The sequence below is a fragment of the Tamandua tetradactyla genome, chromosome 6 (assembly GCF_023851605.1).
Source record: "Tamandua tetradactyla isolate mTamTet1 chromosome 6, mTamTet1.pri, whole genome shotgun sequence".
NCBI lineage: Eukaryota > Metazoa > Chordata > Mammalia > Pilosa > Myrmecophagidae > Tamandua > Tamandua tetradactyla.
Genome location: NC_135332.1, coordinates 57,433,634 through 57,448,429, shown reverse-complemented (window position 1 = coordinate 57,448,429; position 14,796 = coordinate 57,433,634). Strand labels below are relative to the sequence as shown.

Below are 14,796 nucleotides of genomic sequence, written 5' to 3'. Positions count from 1 at the left end.
TCCTTTTATCCAGGGCATGCACAGATGAGTGAAAGAATATGAATAAAAAAATAAATAATAGGGGGGACAAGAGGTCAAATTAACTGGGTAGATGGAAATACTAGTGGTGAATGAGAGGGAGGGGTAAGGTATATGGCATGTGTGGGTATTTTCTTTTTATTTTTTTTTCTGGAGTGATGCAAATGTTCTAAAAAATGATCATAGTGATGAATACACAACTATGTGCTGATATTGTGAGCCATTGATTATACACTATGTATGTACTGTGTGTGTGTAAAGATTTGTCAATAAAAATATCAAAAAAAGAAATCACAAAACAATTTTTCAAAGAGTTGGTGCCTTTTATATTCCTGCTGGCAGTGTATAAGGGTCAAGTTACTTCACAACTTCTCCAATACCTAGTATCAGTCTTTTAATTTTCAGTTATTCTGGTGGTGGAGAATGGTATCTTTTTGTGGTTTTAATTTATATTTCTCTGACGACTAAAAATGTTGAACATCTTTCTTTTTCCTATTGGCCATTCCTATATATTCTTTTGCTTATTTATCAATAGGGGTGTTTGAATTATTGAATTGTAAGAGTTTTTACATATTCTGAATACAAACCCTTTTTCAATTACCTGTATTGCATAGTCTGCAGATGCCTTTTTGTTTCCTTAATAATGCATTTTGAAAGCATAAGTTTTTAATTTCAGTGCAGTGCAGTGTATTTTTATGGTTATTGCTTTTTTTGGTCCTGTCTAAAAAAATATTTGCCCAATCCAAGATCGTAATAATTATTTTTTCCCTCCCAAAGTTTTTTAGTTTTAGGTTTTACATTTAAGTTTGTAACTTATATCAAATTAATTTTTGTGTATAGTTGAATTAGGGGCAAGGATTTTTTTTCTATGTGGATATACAATTGTTCCATCATCTGTTGAAAAATATTATCTTTTCCCCATTGAATTACTTGGGTACTTTTGTATAAAATCTATTGACCAGATATATGTGGATCTATTTATGTGTATTCTATTCTGTTCCAATGATCAATATGTCTCCTATTTATCTATCCCTGCTCAAATGTTCACATCATCCTATCTCTATCACATCATTTTTTTCTTTTTAATTTGTAGGCATGCCCTATTGGGCAGATGCTTTATTCAATCATTCATTGAACTTCAATAAAGGTATATGTTGGAGATACTTAAGTTTGGTTCCAGGCTACTGCAATAAACCAAATATCACAATAAACTAAGTCACACAATTTTTTTTGGATTTCCAGAGCATATAAAAGTTATGCTTACACTATGCTGCAGTCTATTAAGTGTGCAATAGCATTATGTCTAAACAAACAATGTCCATACCTGTGGTAGTTTGGAGTTATATGTACTCCAGAGACAAAAAACATGTTCTTAAACTTAATCCATTCCTGTGGGTATGAACCCATTGTGAAGTAGGACCTTTGGATGAGCTTTCTTCAGTTCAGGTGTGGCCCATCTCAATCAGGTGGTTCTTTTTTTCTTTAAATATAATTATTTTTCCTCTGACCTTTTATTTATTACAGCCATATTGAGGTAAGAACTATACCTATTTAAGTGTACAGGCTGGCGAGTTTTGACATATGTGCATACCCATGAATCATCATCACAATCAAAGTAATGAACAATACCCATCACCCTCCAAAGTTTCCTTGTGCTCCTTTCAATCCCTCCCTCTCTTTCTTTCCCTTCCCTACTCCCCCATTCCAGCCATTAATCTGCCTTCTGTCACTATACATTTTCTAGAATTTTATATAAATGGAATCAAATAATATTCTTTTTTGCCTGGTTTCTTCCTCTCAGCATAGTTATTTGGAGATCCATTTATGTTGCTGCCTGTATCAGTAGCTCATTCCTTTTAATTTCTGAGTTGCTTTCTATTTTATGGATGTATCACAATTTGTTTATTCATTCCAAATGTTGATGGACATTTGGATTGTTTTCAGTTTTTAACAATTACAAATACAGCTTCTATGAACATTCATGTATGAGCCTTATATACGTACCTAGACTTTTATTCCTCTTGAGTAAATACTTAGGGAGTGGAATGGCTGAGTCATATGGTAGGACTTTGTTGTCTATTTTTTTTTTTTATTTGCATGGGCAGGCACCAGGAATCGAAACCGGGTCTCCAGCATGGCAGGCAAGAACTCTGCCTGTTGAGCCATGGTGGCCCCCCCTTTTTTTAAGAAAAAGAATTGAAGAAATTTTTTAAGAAATAATTTTCTGATGTGTGCACTAATTTACATTCACACCTGCATATATAAGAATTCCAGATTATTTGCATCCTTGCTCATACTTGATGTGGTCTGACCTTTAACTCTGATGAATGCTTTCTCAAATACATAGCTTTATTCCCTCATCACCAAATCATCAATACAACTTTATTGAGATATATTCATATACCATATAATCCATCCAAAGTATACAATCACTGGCTTATTGTATCATCATATAGTTGTAGCAGACATCACCACAATAAATTTTAGAAAAGTTTTATTACTCCAGAAAAAGAAATAAAAGAAAAAAGAAAACCCAAAATCTCCCACACCCCTTATCCTCCCTATTATTACTACTATTTTTTTCTTTATTTTATTACTCATCTACCCTTACACTGGATAAAGGGTGTGTCAGTCACAAGGTTTTTGTAATCACACGGACACTTGATAAAAGCTGTATAGTTATACGATCATTACCAAAGATCATGGCTACTGAATTACAATTTAACAATTTCAAGTATTTTCTTCTAGCTATTATAATACTAGAAGCTAAAAAGAAATATCCTATATAATGAGGCAGTAGTCATAATCATTTATTAAATCCCAATTTCTCAGTTACACTTCCTCCCTCTCATTTGATCAGTCTCTCAATATTCAAGGACATCTGGGTAATGACCATTTAAACTTCTTTGTGCTGGAAAGGGGGTGTTCAAACCTTATAGGTTTGAGGAATGACACTGATTGATGCTCTTGGAGAAACTGGTGTCTTTGAGTTTCAGAGCTTAACGGGCATAGGAACAATCTTGAGGTCTTATGTTTTTGAAAAAAAATAAACTTACTAAGAAAAATTGTTTTGGAGTCTTGGATAGAGTCCAGGTTATTCTTTAGGGTTTCCAAGAACACTGTTGTTTGGGGCTCGGCATACTGTGGCAATTTTGCAATCTCTGGCTGAAGCTTCCATAAGAGTAACCTCCAGAATGATCTCTCAACTCTTTTTGATATCTCTTAGCCAGTGAAACTTTATTTTGTTTCATTTCTTTTCTCCCCTTTGGTTAAGAAGGAATTCTCGGGCGGGCCGCGGTGGCTCAGCGGGCAAAGTGCTTGCCTGCTATGCCGGAGGACCTCGGTTCGATTCCCGGCCCCAGCCCATGTAACAAAAACGGAGAAACAGAATACAATAAAACAAGAAAATGTTTAAAAGATGTTTCCCTTCCTTCCTTCCTTCCTTCCTTCTATCCTTCCTTCCTTCTCTCTGTCTTTCCTTTAAAAAAAAAAAAAAAAAAAAAAAAAAAAAAAAAAAAAGAAGGAATTCTCAATCCCACAGTACCAGGGCTAGGTTCATCCCTGGGAGTTACACCTCATGTTGCCAGGGAAACTTATATCCCTGGGAATCATGTCCTACCAAAGAGGGAGGTTAGTAAGTTTATTTGCAGAGTTGGCTTAGAGAGAGAGGTCATATACATGCAACAAAAGAGGCTCTCTGGGGGTGACTCTTAGGCATAATTATAAGTAGGCTTAGCTCTGCCATTTCAGAAATAAGTTTCATAAGAGCAAACCTCAAGATTGGGGACTTGGCTTATTAAATTAGGAGTCTCTAATGCTTAAGAGGAAATCAGGAATTCCCCAGGTGGGGAAGTTTAATTGTTCCACATTTTCCCCCAGTCCCTCAAGAGGACTTTATAAATACTTGTTTATTTTCTGCCCCAAATACTCTAGGATGTATTGGAGTATTATATAACTTGTGCAAAATAACAAGATCTCATTTCCTATTCTAGACACCATGTAATTATTTGTTTAAATAAACTGAAAGACAGATTAAATTGGATAGTGTACTAAAGAAAATTTAAAGCTTGGACCAAATAAACATCTCTTCCTTTGGTCTCACATAGAAGTTGAAGTTTTAAAATACAGTCAATATCATTCTTTACCCTGTATTTTGATTTGCCTTAGTCTTAACTAGATCAGCATCATTGATATCTCTAACTGAAGGGTGATCTCTTGTTCAGCTTCTTTGACAGTTGCTGTATGGAGTAATGCTGTCAGTGACTCAGAACTCCAACTCTGAGTCTCAGGTGTCAACCAGATACCCAAGTTCCAGGAAACTACCAGGTTATATACAAACAGCATAACATCTCAGAATTTAGAAGTAATAGTTAAAACTCAGGAATAGATGTGACTGCTGTAAGAGCTGACAATCTAGGAACTTTTGTGCTTTCTTGAAACTGTGATGTACCCCAGAAAACCCATGTTCCTCTAATCCATCCTTGTGGGTGCAGATCTGTTGTGAGTGGGATCTTTTGATTGGGTTATTTCTATGGAGATGTGACCCACCCAATTCAAGGTGGGTCTTAATTCTTTTTTGGAGTCCTTTATAAGACAGAGCCCAGAGACACTTGGGAGAGAGAAAAAAACACCCAGAGACATTTTGGAGAGAGCTGATACAGAGAGCAGAGAGATGAAACCAAGTGAGGGACACGGATGGCGAGAGATGCCCAGAGACGCTGAAAGGAGACCTGCAGGACACAGAAAGCTCAGAGAGGTGTCCCTGGAGAAGTAAGCAAGGACCCACAGATGCTTGGAGAGAAAGCCACTGGAAACAGGCTGAGAGCAGTGGAGCCCTAGAGCAAGGGACCTGCAGACGTTGGCCATGTGCCTTCCTATGTGACAGAGGAACCCCAGGCACCACCATCCTTTCTTCTGTGAAGAATCCTCTTGTTGATGCCTTAATTTGGACATTTTCATAGCCTTAGAACTGTAGATTTGTAGCCTAATAAATCCCTTTTGTAAAAGCCAAATCATTTCTGGTATACTTCATTCCAACAGGTTTAGTAAACTGAAAAAGCCTTATTGAATATTCTATACTCTTTAATCATCAATTGCCTAAACTCTACCCACTTTTCATTCCCTGACAACCCACGCTCTTGGACTCAGTTCTCAGAGTTTTTTCATAATAGTTAGTCCACATTAGTGAGAACATATGATATTTGTCTTCGTTTCTGGCTTGCTTCACTCAACATATCCTCAAGTTTCATTCACCTAGTTGCATGTCTCGTGACTTCATTCATTCCTGCAGCTGCTCAATGTTCTGTTGCAAATATACACCACAGTTTACCCTTCCATCTATCAGTGTACCTTTAGGCCAACCCCATCCATTGGAAATTGTGATTAATGCCACCATAAACATCAGTGTCTATCACATTAAAAATCTGTTTTCATATCTACTTTGTCTTTTCTAACTTAGCCCGACCCTAAAGAGATCTTTTTATCCCCTTTATTATAATAATGTATTTTTGTGTATTTTGTTTTTCTATTCTCTATTTTATTTGTCTCCACTCTAGTCTTCATTATTCCCTTCTGCTAACATCGGACTTAGTTTGTTCTTCTGTTTCTGGTTTCCTAGTTATCAAAATAGGTTATTGATTGGAGATATTTCTTCTTTTTTAATGTAGGCATTTGCAACTATACATTTTTCTCTGAGCACTGCTTTTGCTGCATCCTATGCTTTGGCATGTTGTGCTTTAATCTTCATTTGTCTCAAAGTATTTTTTCTAATATCTCTTGTGATTTATTCTTTTACTCTTTGGTTGTTTAAGGGTGTGTTGTTTTAATTTCCCATATTTGTGAATGTTCAAGTTTTCCTTCTGTAACTGATTTCTACTTTCATTCCATTGTCATCAGAAAACATATTTTGTATGATTTCAGTCTGTTAAAAATTTTTGAGACTTGTTTTGTGATATACAGTCTATCTTGGAGAATGTACCACGTACACTTGAAAAAACTTTGTATTCTGCTGTTTTGGGGTGGTGTGTTCTGTATATGTCAATTTGGTCTAGTTGGTTTATGGTGTTACTCAAATCCTCTATTTCACTATTGACCTTTTGTCTAGTTGTTCTGTCTGTTATTAAAAGTTGGGTATTGAAATCCCCAACTATTATTGTATAACTGTCTATTTCTTTCTTTAGCTCTGTCAATTTTTACTTCATATATCTTGAGGATCTCTTGTTAGGTATATATTTACTTATAATGTTTATATGTTTTTGATGGATTGACACTTTTATCAATTTATAATGTCCTCCTTTCTTGTAACAGTTTTTGACTTAAGGTTTATTTTATATATTAGTATAGGCACCTATTTCACATAGGGTGATATTCAGGAGTGGAAGGCACAATTTGATTAACAATTTGAACAATTTATTGATTATTTAAAAAAGCCTACCCTTGGATTTTCTCATTATTAATTCAAAATGATTATATAAAGCAATGCATGCATCGACATAAACAAGTACAAGAAACAAGCAAACATGAGACACTTTTAAACCTGGACAGAAGACTGTAAAAGTGAAAGAAAGAGAAAGAAAAAGACTCTTACCAAACCAGGGAAAGTCCCCACATCTGATACTTTTGGCCAGGGAAGTCGCAGACTTTAGCCAGAGTCCGGGTCAGTCCACAGGGTCCAAGGCAGAGCATTTCCTCCAGGATGAGACTTAAAGTCTGTCTGGGCAAGGACCAACATTTATATGCGCTATTCCAGGAGCTGGAGAACTCTTGTGCACATTCTCAGGAGGGGCTAGTTCCTGGTACAGATGCATAGTCTCCTTATTGATTAATGTATCACAAAGCATTCCAGAGGAGGGAGCCACTCTTCCCGTGAAGGCATCACGATGTCTGCAGCTTATCTTTAGCCAGGACCTGGGCCGAAAGGTTTAATTAACCATTTGTGTCTTTACTTCATCAGAAATACTGTTGTTTAACTGTAACTTGAGGTAAAGACGTCACTGTTGATGTGCAGTTGCCTGCTTGGGTTATGGCTCAGTCTCACATCTAAATTTATTTCCCTTACCGCACCCCAGCTTTCTTTTACTTACTATTACTTGGAATAGTTTTCTATCTTTTCACTTTTAATCTGTTTGTGTCTTTTGATCTACACTGCTTCTCTTGTAAACAACATATTGCAGGATCATTTTAAAAATCCATTCTGCCAATCTTTGCCTTTTAATTAAAGAGTTTAATCATGTTACATTTAAAGTGATTACTGACAGAGAAGGACATATTTTGTCATTTTTCTATTTGTTTTATATATTTTCCTTCCTTAATTCCCCCATTAATGCCTTCTTTTGTGTTTAATTGACTTTTTAAAAAATTGTTTTTTATTCAAGAAGTTGCAGATTTACAGGAAAATCATGCAGAAAATACCGAGCTCTCATATACCCCCCTCCACAGCCCCACATGCAATATTCCCTATAAATAATACTTTACATTAGTGTGGTACCTTTTTTCTTTTTTATCAGAAGTTTATTTTTATTATCCCTTTATCATTTTCTGAAAATTCACTGTTATTCACATATGAAACACATAGTTTTAAAGTGTTAGACTGACATTTTCTGCTGAAGTTCCTTAGTTTCTTGTGGAGTGAAACGTGTTGTATGAGGATTCACCAGCTCAACTGCAAAGGGTCTTCCATTTCCTAATGTTCTCACATCTGCATCTTTTCTTTCAGAGGAGGAAAAAATTAAAACTTTCTGGTTTGAATACTGTCAATAGATGATCTGAAATTAATTCTTTCATGGACGATTACAGCTTTCTTTCTCTATTAATTATCCAACGAATTTGTGGTAGATCCCTGGAGTATTTATTATATCTCCCAGCCACAAAAACAGCACCGTTTGTACATTCAATTTCAGGAACAGTGCTCCTCTGGTGAGTTCGGAGAACAAGGAAACTTATTGCAGAAATCTTCTTATCTTATTCAAAGCTTCCATAACTGCCATTCTAGTGAGTACTGACTGCTTTGGGCTGGCTTGAAACAATCTGGACATACTGCCCCAACAAAGTGGCAATCCTCAGCTGCTTCTGGGTGAGCAAAGATCACAGTCACTTCAAACAAGCTCTTTCCATTATTGGGAACACCTAGTTCGTTAGAAAACGGGATTAGTTTTCCATTTGCAGGCCTCTTTCAGCTAAACCATATCATTTCTTCCCAACGACACATTTTGCTTTCCCATTTCCTGTTTTATCAGCCACCATGCAGCATGCTCTCTTACAGATAGCTGTGGTGGGAAGGAGCCTGAAAATATCAAATTAGTGAATTCATATCCCGACGTCTCAACCTGCTTGCACATCTTTTTATTTAATGAATTCTTTTTCACAGAATTCTTGAAGAATTCCTAACCATACATTGCATGCATTTAAATTTTTCTTAGAAGCGATGTTTCTATCTCCAATAACTGAGATCTTTTCTTCTCCATTTTGACTCAGACTATAAATTCTGTCTTCTTTTTTTTTGTAGTCAAATTGGAATTTCCAGAATTATCTAATCTTTTTCGGTATCCAGAGATTTCTATAATTCATTGAGCAACTCCTTGTAGGGAAGTTTGTAAGATGCATGAAAATCTATACCAAAGAAACTGAAGATACATCTTAGACAGGTACCAGTACTGGGCAACGACTAGGCAACATGCTTGTTTTCCTAGTCAGTGGTAACATACTGCATGATGAAGGAGATTGAGACTAATGTGAAACCTTTTACAATTGATGAAACACTATCATTATAATTTTAATAGTAACTATAGTCCATAGTTTACATGATTGATATTTTGTGTTATACCATTTTGTATTCCTTTCTGATTTCCTTTCCTGTATCTTAAAAAAATTTATTTTCTTAATGGTTAACGTGAAGGTTACAATTAACCTCTTAAACATACAACAATCTATTTTGGATTAAACCAACTTAGCTTTGATAGTATACAAAAACTCCACTCCTATGTAGCTCTAACCTTCCACACATGCTGTGCATTAGCTGATTATGTAACCCCCAACAGGTCAAAACAAACGAACACAGTTCTGTGAGAACAAGGTCTGCTCTGCTCCCTGCAGACCAGGAACCAGGGTCCCACACTGGAAACGTGGGCTTCATTTGCAAGTCTTCTGCCTCTGGGAGGGGCATGAAAATGTCACAAAGTTCTCCTAGCCCCATTTTAAAAAATGCAATTAAGAAAATAATTTTATTTAAGAAAACAAACAATACACTTAGAACCACTGAAAAAGGATATCTTAGTTAGCTTAACCAAAGGCATATATTTAAATAAGTATCCATATAATCATTGTAAAATGTGTGCTTGTGCTGAAAATTTCATATGCCATTTTAAAATTAAGGCAACAAGGAAAAAATCTACAAATTCAGATGGTAAAGTTCTTAAATTCTATATATTAAACACTAACTTAAATACTATTTGATCAGCTGTCAAAACTGTGAATGTTCTCAAAATCTCAAGTAGAAAGTTCTTACAAATATCTGCATTGCTCTAGTAATGACATTTCCCTGATTTCAGGAAAATATGAAGATACAAATATTTTTACAATTAACAGATGAAAATCCTAACCACCTAAAATGGGTATCTTAGTCAGCTTATCCATAGGCATATTTAAAAAGATATCTAACTAATCACCGCAAAATGTTTGTACAATATGTTTCATAAGCCAATTTAAAATTAAAGCAAGGAAAAAAAGTTAAAGCAAAGAAGAACAAAAGCCTATAGATAAAGGTATCAGAGTTTCTTAAATTTTAAATATTAAACACTATCTTAATACCATTTGATTAATTATCAAAACTGTGCATTCTCAAAACATCAAATAAAAAGTTATTACAAATATCAACTTTTCTATAGTAGTGAACTTTGTTACTAAATATTTTCAAATTTTTTATTTCAGGAATTTGTTTTATTTAATATTACTACAGAGCTGCCTATGGTTTTTTTCCTACCTTTTTTGTTGCAAAATATAACATATATATTACATATACATTTGTGTGTGTGTAAATTTTCAAAGTACACTTCAACAAGCCTCTATAGATCAGGTCCCAGAGTCGGTCATGGGCTCATTCCCTCATCTCAGATTTTTCCTTCTAGCTGCTCCACAACACTGGAGGCTTTACCAGAGTCATAATAATTGATTCATACAGTATCTGTCCTTTTGTGTGGCATTTCACTCAGCATTATGTCCTCAACGTTCATCCATGTTGTCATATGTTTTGGAACATCATTTTGTCTAAATGCTGCATAATATTCCATTGTATGTATATGCCACATTTTGTTTATCTACTTGTCTGTTAATGGGCACCTGGATTGTTTCTATCTCTTGGCAATTGTGAATAGTGCTGCTATGAACATTGATGTGCAAATATCTGTTCATGTCGTGTCCTCCACTTCTCTCAGTATATACCGAGTATTGGTATTGTTGGATCATAGGGCAACTCAATATTTAGTTTTCTGAGGAATTGCCAAACTAACTTTCATAGCGGCTGAACTATTTTATGTTCCTACCAACAGTGAGTAAGTGTTCCAATATCTCCTCATTTTCTCCAACATTTATAGTTTCTTGTTTGTTCAATAGCAGCCATTCTTACAGGTGTGAGGTGGTATCTCATAGTCATCTTAATTTGCATTTTCCTTATAGCCAGTGAAGATGAGCAGCTTTTCAGCCATCTGTATTTGCTCTTCAAAAAAGTGCCTATTCATTTCCTCTGACCATTTTATAATTGGGCTGTTTGTTCTTTTGTTATTGAGCTGTATAATTTCTTTATGTACACAGGATATCAAGCCTTTATCTGATATGTGGTTTCCAAATATTTTCTCCCATTGAGTTAGCTGCCTCTTAACCTTTTTAACAAAGTCCTTTGAGGCACAGAAGCTCTTGATCTTAAGGAGTTTCCATTTATCTTTTTTTCTTTTGCAACTTGTGCTTTACATATGAAGTTTAAGAAGCTACCTCCTATTACTAGATCTTGAAGATGTTTCCCTACATTTTTTTCAAGAAGTTTTGTTATTGGCTCTTACATTTAGGCCTTTGATCCATTTGGAATTAATTTTTGTATAGGGTATAAGGTAGGGGTCCTTTTTCATTCTTTTGGCTATTAAAATCCAGTTCTCTCATGCCCATTTATTGAAAAGATTGTTCTGTACCAATTCAGTGGATTTGGGGGCTTTATCGAAGATCAAATGTCCTTAAATTTGCTGGTCAATGTCGGCATTCTCGATTCTATCCCATTGGTCAGTCCTTCTATCTTTGTGCCAGTACCATGCTATTTTGACCACAGTGGCTTTACAGCAAGCTTTAAAGGCAGGAAGTGATAGACCTCCCAGTTCACTCTTCTTTTTTAGGATGTCTTCAGCTATTCAGAGTCTCTTTTCCTTCCATAAAAATCTGATAACTAGCTTTTCCAAGTTTTCAAAGTAGGTTTTGAGATTTTCATGGGTGTTGCAGTTTGGGTAGAATTGACATCTTGACAAAACCCAACCTTTCTATCCATGAGCATGGAATATCTTTCCATCTATTCAGGTCATTTTTTATTTCTTTTAGCAATTTTTTTGTAATTTTCGTGTATAAGTCATCGACATTCCTGGTTAGGCTTATTCCTAGATACCTGACTCTTTTGGCCACTATTCTGAATGGATTTTTTTCTTTTAGTTGTCATCTCAGATAGCTCATTGCTTGTGTATAGAAACATTACTGATTTTTTGAACCTTGATCTTGTATCCTGCCACTTTGATGAATTTGTTTATTAGCTCAAGTAGTTTTGCTGTAGATTTCCCAGGGTTTTCTAAGGATAGAATCATGTTATCTGCAAATAATGAAAGTTTTACTTCTTCCTTTCCTGTTTGGATGTCTTTTATTTCTTTCTCCTGTCTAATCACTCCAGCTAGTACTTCTAGTACAATGTTGAATAATAGTGGTGACAGTGGGAATCCTTGTCTCATTCCCAATATCAAGGGGAATGCTTTCAATTTCTCACCATTAAGTATGATGCTGGCAACGAGTTTTTCATATATGCTTTTTATGATACTGAGAAAGTTTCCTTCAATTCCTAACTTTGAAGTGTTTTTATCAGCAAAGGATGCTGGATTTTGTCGAATGCTTTTTCAACATCAATCAAGATGATCATGTGAGTTTTTCCCTTTTGGTTTGTTAATGTGCTGTATTACATAGATTGATTTTCTTAGATTGAACCACCCTTGCATTCCTGGTATGAATCCCACTTGAAAAGTAACATCTAGTTTGTTGGCATATATTTGTTCATAGTATTCTCTTATGATTTTTAACATTTTTTTATGATTCTGTGATAATGACCTCACTTTCATTTCTGGTTTTATTGGTGTCCTCTCCTTTTTGTACTTTTACTATATATGCTATATATGTCTATATATATATCCCATTGTTTAGGTTCTTTATTTCTTTGTTGATCATCTGTGTGGTTGTTCTATCTATAGTGGAGAGTGGTGTACTGAAGTCTTCCACCATTACTGTTTTTTTTTTTTTTTTGCACCATTACTCTTGATACATTTATAGCTCCCTTCAGTTTTTCCAGTATGTGCCTCATGTACTTTGGAGATTCTTGACTGGAAGCATACACATTTATGATTGTTACTTCTTCCTGGTGAATTGTCCATTTTATTAACATGCAGTGTTCTTCTTTGTCTCTTATGACATCTTCACATTTAAAACCTATTTTGTCTGATATTAGTATAGCTCCTCCTTCTTTCTTTTGGTTAAAACTTGCATAGAAGATCTTTTTCCATCCTTTCACTTTCAATCTAACTATGTCTATGAGTCTAAGATGAATCTCTTCTAAACAGCATATATATGAATTACATTTTTTGATCCATTCTGTCAATCTGCATCTTTTAATTGGTGACTTTAGTCCATTAACATTCAAAGTAATTACTGTAAAAGCAGGTCTTGACTCTACCATCATGTCATTTAGTTTTTTGTTGTTGTTGTTTGTTTTTTGTCATGGGCAGTCTCTGGGAATCGAAACTGAATCTCTGGCATGGCAGGCAATAATTCAGCCACTGAGTCACCAATGCCTTGTCTTTTAGCTTTTATTTGTCAGATCTATATATTATTTTCTTCTCTCTCTCTTTTCCTTTAAATTACCTTTACTCATATTCTTCAATTCTGTGCCCTCCTCCAGACCTCTCTCTCCTATCTTTTTTATCAGCTGACAGGACTCCCTTTAGTATTTTTTGTAAGGCTTGTCTCTTGTTGACTAGTTCTCTCAATCTTTCTCTGTCTTTGAAGATTTTAATCTCTCCCTCAATTTTGAAAGATAACTTGGCTGGATAAAGAATTCTTGGTTGAAAGCCTTTCTCATTTAGGATCTTAAAAATATCATACCACTGCCTTCTTGCTTTAATGGTGCCTATTGAGTAATCTGAAGTCAGTCTTTTTTCCCCTTGTATGCTGTAGATTGCTTTTCTCATGCTGCTTTCAGGACTTTCCATTTCTCTTCAACACCTGACAGTCTGATTAGTATGTGTCTTGGAGTAGGCCTGTTTGAATTTATTCTATTAGGAGTTCATTGGGCCTATTTGATTTGCATATTAATGTATTTTACAAGGGTTGGGAAGTTTTTCCCAATTATAGTTATACAGGGATCATCAAGATCAAGGCTACTGGGTTATAGTTCAACAGTTTCAGGTCTTTCTTTCTAGCTATTCTAATATACTAGAAACTAAAAAGGAATATCAACATGATGCATAAGAATAACCTCCAGATTGACCTCTTGATTCTATTTGAAATCTCTTAGCCATTGAAACTTTGTTTCCTTTCTTTTCCCCCTTTGAATCAAGAGGGCTTTCTCAATCCCGCAGTGCCAGGACGAGGCTCACTGTTGGGAGTCATGACCCACGATGCTAGGGAAACTTATCCCCTGGGAGTCATGTCCCACATAGAGGAAGGGTAGTGAGTTGTCTTAGAGAGAGAGGCCACATCTGAGAAACAAAAGAAGCTCTCTGGGCATGACTCTTAGGCATAATTATAAGCAAGTAGACTCTTCCTTTTTTAAAAAAATATTTTTATTGACAAATTTTCACACACGTGTAGTCCATACATGGTGTATCAATGGCTCACAATATCATCATATAGTTGTGTATTCATCACCATGATTATTTTTAGAACATTTGCATCACTTCATAAAGAGAAATAAAAAGAAAAAAGAAAAAACTCATACACACCATATGCCTTACCCCTCCCTCTCACTGACCACTAGTATTTCAATCTACCCTATTTTTTTTACCCTTTATCCTCCTATTATTTATTTATTTTTAATCCATTTTTTTTGCTCATCTGTCCATACCCTGGATAAAAGGAGCATCAGACACAAGGTTTTTACAATCACACAGTCACATTGTGACAGTTATATCATTATATAATCATCTTCAATAAACATGGCTACTGGAGCACAGATCTACAGTTGCAGGTACTTCCCTCCAGCCTCTCCAAAACACCATAAACTAAAAAGGGGATAGCTATGTAATGTGTAAGAATAACCTCCAGGATAACCTCTCAACTCTGAAATCTCTCAGCCACTGATACTTTATTTTGTCTCATTTCTCTTTCCCCTTTTGGTCAAGAAAGTTTTCTCAATCCCTTGATGCTGCATCCCAGCTCATCTCAGGATTTATGTTCCACAATGCCAGGGAGATTTATAGCCCTGGGAATCATGTCCCACATAGGAGGGAGGGCAGTGAGTTAGCTTGCGATGTCGGCTTAGAAAGAGAGAGGCCA

General features: G+C 35.5%; 1 pseudogene; it reads right to left on the bottom strand.

Annotated features, from left to right (window-relative positions):
- Positions 1-7,601: 7,601 nt before the first annotated feature.
- On the bottom strand, positions 7,602-10,526 carry LOC143686677 (tRNA pseudouridine synthase Pus10 pseudogene; annotated as a pseudogene).
- Between the last annotated feature and the right edge of the window lie 4,270 nt (positions 10,527-14,796).